This window comes from Octodon degus, unplaced genomic scaffold (assembly GCF_000260255.1).
Source record: "Octodon degus isolate 3935 unplaced genomic scaffold, OctDeg1.0 scaffold00010, whole genome shotgun sequence".
NCBI lineage: Eukaryota > Metazoa > Chordata > Mammalia > Rodentia > Octodontidae > Octodon > Octodon degus.
Window position 1 is genome coordinate 17369968 of NW_004524586.1, and position 6040 is coordinate 17376007.

General features: G+C 43.4%; 1 protein-coding gene and 1 pseudogene across 1 annotated transcript in view; both read left to right on the top strand.

The window, feature by feature from the left end:
* Adam12 (ADAM metallopeptidase domain 12) overlaps positions 1–6040 on the top strand; it is a 330777-nt gene that overhangs the window by 13831 nt on the left and 310906 nt on the right. The gene's annotated exons all lie outside the window — the stretch shown is intronic.
* The window catches only part of LOC101562253, a 4143-nt pseudogene continuing 3816 nt past the window's right edge, over positions 5714–6040 (top strand).

Consider the following 6040-nt stretch of genomic DNA (forward strand, 5'->3'; position numbering starts at 1 on the left):
AAATTTTATCTGCTGGGACACAGCTGAACCATTCCATATCCTTTTACATAACTAATTGTAGAAATTATGTAAAGGAAAACATACCAACAATCTGGTTTTTATGCTACACATGCCATAGGGGTCAAAAGGGAAGGATGATTTTTAAGAATCCATTCTTGAGAATCAAACTTAATCATTCAATTATTTCCCCTAAAAAAGTTATTTTTATAAGTGAACTTCCAGTTCTCCAGCTTTTGACCTAACTCTGGCACTTTGCTTTTGCTGAACGGATCCGTGTCTCAAGGCTGCCTTTCTGCTAATTACTTGAAATTAATTTGACCTTTTCCTAAAAGTGGCACACAAGAAAGACTTTATTCATCTGTTCTAACTACTCTCATATGCAATTTTTACCCAGAAAAAGGTACTAAGGGTCATCTTCTTGCTTGAACCTACTAATTTGCTGAGCATATAATTTAGAAACTTGCTCTTGAATCCAAAACAGTTGATGAGAGCACAGGCTAAGAAGACTGGGTTATGGAGTCTGGCTCTTACATCACCACGGAAGCCCTCTGCTCAATCCATTTCCTCATCCTCACTCAACAGCCATCCAGCAGGGGGCGTACCTGAGTGCATGTGGTTAACTTGGCCCTCATTCTGGAGCATCATGTGCCCAGTGTTTCTCATCACTGATTGGTTAGCAAGGTTTTATTTATTAAAACGTTATTCTTACAAATTAACTTCCAATTCTCTAGCATTTGACCTAACTCTGATATATATACAATGTACATGACTGATTGTCATTGTTTCCCAACTTCAGCACCATGACTCAACAACATGATCTTAACCTAATTATAGAAGCAGCTGCACATCATAGTTTGTGCATGCATAATGTACTTGTTTTTTAAACACATAAAGTAAATATAAATGATTAAAATGAAATCTGCTGTGTATGTCTTCAAATGTATTTGTCTAGCACCAGGGAACACATTATTCCAGTTGAAAAATCCTGTGTTAGATCTTTAACAATCTCCCTATTTTCTATTTTTTCATCCAAAATATATTTATTGAATGCCTCATCAGTGTTCGCATGTACACATTTAGGGCACTGTGTGGGGTGTTCCATTCTCAGAGCTGAGTTGTACAAAACCTGCTCAGCTGGCATGTTTTCAAAGAATTTTAATAACTTTCTAGGGGGAAGAACACCAATTGGAGATTATCCTACTTTTCTATTGAGTCCGTTCTGTATATTCGTTTAATCAAACAAATATTTATTAAAATGATCTTATGTCCCAAACTCTGTGCTAGGAGTCAGAGACATCTTGTCAGATATTTTGCTAGAGATATTTTATGCAAAGATGTATAAAAACTGGTAATTGCACTTTAGAACTACTTTACTGCTTGCTTAAACAGAACTCTTGGAATTGTTAACTCCTCTCAGAGGACAAACACAGAGAGAGTTAAGAGCCCACCATGGGGGGAGAATTCTGTCATAGCGCCTTTGAAATCCAGCCCCTCCTTTTATAGTTTTAAACAAGACCCCTGGGGCACATAATCTTTGGTCCTGTTTAGCTGATAGGAATGTGTTTGCTTTGCCAGAAGTGATTGCTGTTTTAGCATTCCTTGACCCAGGCGGATCTCTTAAGAGGACCATGTGGAAGTGGCTCAGATCGCTGGATCTGCAGTCTACAGGACACCAGCCTGCCTCTGTCGGTCTTCATGAGTAGGGAGTTGTGAAAGTGTACATTTGCATTCAGCTGTTTTTGTGTCTGGGATTGCTTTGGAAGAATCCAGTTCTATAGACCTCCTTGCCTCCTTTCTTAAGGAAGGAAAGAAGAGTTTATTTTTCCTTTTGCTTTGTGCAGTGCTAGGGATTGAGCCCAGGGTCAGATGTGTGCTCGGCAAATGCTCTACCACCATTACACCCCTAGCCTGAGATGGGAGATTTGGAAGGTTTTGCTTCAGGATGGGCTTGGTGGAGAGCCAGAGGCTGGGTTGTCCCCCCTGCTGTGTTGAGTCTTGTCTGTTCAGCCTGAGAGGGTTTCTGGGAATGCAGTGGCCATGGGACACTCCTGGACTAGGCACACACAAACTGGTCATTCTCCGAGTTTCCTGAGTTGAAGGCATATTCCACATATTCTGATTTTCAAAGCATATTTTTCAGTCTTCCAGACAGAGTTAAGAGGATCCATCAGTTGTGAAGGACAGAAAGGTGTTCCGTAGTCACATACAGGACCTAGAATGCATTTGTTCTAGTTATGACGGACAGCACTACGGAGACACGGCTTTGGCACCAGCAGGAACTACAAGGAAAGGGTTGGCAGGCAACATTAGCAGATGAGGAAATGAGTTGGGGAAGCATTAAAGATTTTCTCCCACAAAATAAATGTCCAGAAGCTATATAAGTGTACATCTTTAGTTAAATAAACATACTTAATGACGAGACATACACATTTTTCAGTGAAACCTTACTGGTTGCAACTGCTTGTATTTTTAAATTCCAAGAATTTCCACACACACTTGTCCTCATTGACCTCAGAGGCAACTCCTTGCAAGAAATCCCCTTGACAGTGACAGCAGCTTAATTTGACTCTTTTATTCGGAGAATCTCAGACGTGAGAAGCTGCTGCTAGTATTTCTTTACTCTCTCCTCTTCATTCAAACGGGAAGCACACGGGTTCAGGTACAAGCTCCAGGATCTGTACAGATGGAGGGACCCCACGAAGACCTCCAGCTCCCCCTCCTTATAGTGTAAAGATTATAAAAAGCTCCATATCAGTTGTACCCTGTATGGCAAACTGGTGTTTTATCTATTTTTTAAATGACTATGAAGTTGGTATTACAGACAAATACTGTCAGCATTTGTGTTTGGGAGGTAGAGTCTTCAGATTAAGCAGAGCCTTGGATTGCATGGTAGGCAGAATGCTATTCTGAAGGTAATCGGGACATCTTGAATAACAGTCAAGTAATAGGGGCCTGTAATATTAGAGGAAGTTTAAAAAATAAGTGTTAATATTGAAAATGTTATAAACAATGAGATGCTGGTTAAATTTTTTTTTTTTTTTGAAACTGGGTATGGTGGCACATGTCTATAATCCCAGAATTTGGAAGGCTGAAAAAGGGAGATCCCTGGCAGTTAGCTCAAGGCTAGCTTGGTCTACAGAATGAGTCCAAGGCTAGCCCGAGCCACATAGTGTGACCCTATCTCAAAACAGACAAGCAAAAAATGATGTTTTTCTTTAAGAACATCCATATCATATCTCTTGATCGATGCAAGTATGTCCCAACTGCTAAATGAATGACGCTTTCAGAATTGTCCCAGATGAGAGGCAGAAGTGTATGTGATGCTATTGATGTGGTATTCCAAAGGAGCAGCTAGGCTTCAGCCTGCAGTCCTGGATCTCACCTGAGACACCTTCCATGCTGAAACTCCCTTTACTTCCCACACACCTGTCCCCATTCTACCTTAGCTGCTTTCTGCTTGGCCTCATCTAGACCCTCTGTTCTCCTCTCTAGCATCCAAGTTGACTTCTCCCATATTTGTTCCAAACCCTATCCCTAGGCTCAAATCCCTCCGCACCCTCACTCAGGTCCACTCTTAGCCCCAGAGCCACCCATCTCAGGGGCCTCTTTATATGAAGCTCTTTAGACCAAGGTCTGTGCTCCTGTCTTCCACACTGGCTTCTCATCTTGTTCCTGACATGATTGATTTTGGTTTTTGTCCAAACGACCATGAAATCCCTCCTGTGAATATCTTCTCCAGAGTTTGGTCAATGAATCCCTCCACCACCCAATTTGTCACATGGTGGATAAACCCCTTCTCATCTCTGCTTAAAACTTCTCCTGGGGGAAGCCTCCCCCTTTGTTATCTTATTGCAGCAGGTGCCCACTCAGTTGGTTGTTATAATTATTATTTCTTTCACACTCTGCCTCATGATTTTGCTTACCTGCTTATGTCCTGGTTTAACATCTACTTCTCTTCATCTGAGCTGTCCATTCCCAGAGGAAGGACCCTAACCTCCTGTGATCACCAGTTTCCTCCAGAGCTCATCTCAGAAGCTTTTGTGATAAATTTTCACAGTAGGTGGCTTGGTGGGTGGATGCTTGGATGGTTGAATCAGTGCCATGATGTGGGTTTTGGTGGTGGTGTACCATCTGTATGCTGTGGCTCCCTTTTATGTGGTCTCCTTGTACCTCTGGCTGTGCTTCCTAAGATCTACTTTCCACCTGGGGACATTGGTCCTAGTTAGCATACATTGAATTGTCTGTCAGAAATTTTCGAACTTGAATTCAAGGGCCTTGAGATATCACTTCCAAGGTTATCTTTGCTTTCCGTGCAACCTCCTCCTCCACAGAGCCAGGGTTGATCCATTTCCCAACACAATGAAGTGGAGGTGCATGACCTCAAGGTTGAGCAGGAGAGACATTACAATTTTCACTTTCCACCTGGGTTGCTTGGAATCATCACGCTCAGGGAGGCTAGCTGTGAAGCCAGGGAGGTAGCTGAGCAGCCGAATAGAGAGGCTCGTCGTATGGAGCTCTGAGGCCTCCAGCCAACATCCATACCAGCTGCCAAGAGTGTGAACATGCCATCTTGTTGTGGAGCCCCGGGGACTGCAGTCCCTGCTGAGCTCTGACCGTGTCCTCATGAGACATACTCATCAAGCTGTTTTAAGTTCCCATTCCCGGCAACAGTAAGCAAAGGAGCAAGTTCAAAGGTTGTCTGCATTTGAACACGAGTGGCTAATTTATGTTTGTAAGCAGCAGAGTATTATGGAAATTACAGAAGAGAATAAACTGTGAATGTGAAGACATAGCTTCGGCAATGCCTCCTCATGTACATGTGCATATGTTAAGGGAATGCAAATTCTGGTTTGTCAGATCCAAGGATGTGCTGGTACCAATGGATTGGATGGGACTGTGGCCTAATGAGAGTGCTTTTTACAAAAATAGGGAAAAGGCCACAACAATAAGCAAGACGACTGTTTAACAAAGCCAGTCATCTTGGTCTCGTGTTTGGCTTGGATTTTATGTTTAATTACAGTGAATTCAGAATGAGAACGTAAGAAGAGGTTTCTGCCTGGTTATGTTCTCCCTCTACCACACGCCAGCCTCCTCCCTGAAGCCTTCCCTGCCCTCACAGGCTCTGCTGACCCATAGTGTCCAGATCTCCTTAGCCACATGGCTGGGACCACCCAGCTGAATGCAGGGCTTCTCCTTCTTAATTTGTGGAGAAGAAATAACCACCTAAATTTAATCCCACCCATCCAGAAACACAACTGGGTCTAACCCTGGAAGTCACAGTCATAAGGGTCAAGAAGGCAGGTCCCAAGTGATGGAGAGTGAGCCCCGGGCCACCGTGGAGCAAGCTCTCAAACCCATCAACTTGCAGCTCATCTTCTGCTGTGCTTCAGGTCTTCTAACAGGAAAGGTTCCTTCCTTTCCTCTCATGCCTCACTTCTGGTGCTTTTCCCCTATGCCAACCAGTTCTCCAACTTTGTGAACATGAGCTGAGTGTCCTATGACTCAGTTCTTAAACTGCTCCACCTCCCATTTCAGATGCCAGCCACAAGGAGGGGATCCCCAGTTACCCATACTTCTATTCAATTTGGCCACAGATTGGGGTATCCTCATAACCCTTTTGTCGTGTGATGGTTCACAGGCCTCAGGGAAAAAATTATTTATATTTGCCTCATTATGTCGAAAGATTTGGTGAAGAGCACAGATGAACGGCAATATGAAGAGGTACATAGAGAAAGGGTCTGCAGGAGTTCCAAGCTCAAGAGCTTCTGTCTGAACCATGCTCCTGGTGCACAAAAGTGGTCACCAGCTCAAAAGCTGTGCAGATATTTTCCTTCAGGGACCCTTACAGAGACTTCACTGCAGAGGTGTGACTGATTATTAAGTTGATCTTCAGCCTTCTCTCCTCCTGCAGAATAGGGCTGGAGCTGGAAGCTCTGAGTGTCAATCATACCTTAGGCTTTCTGGTGGCCAGCCCTGATCCAGAAACCCATAAGAATCACTCATTAGAACAGAAGATGTACCTGCCACACAGGAAATTCTG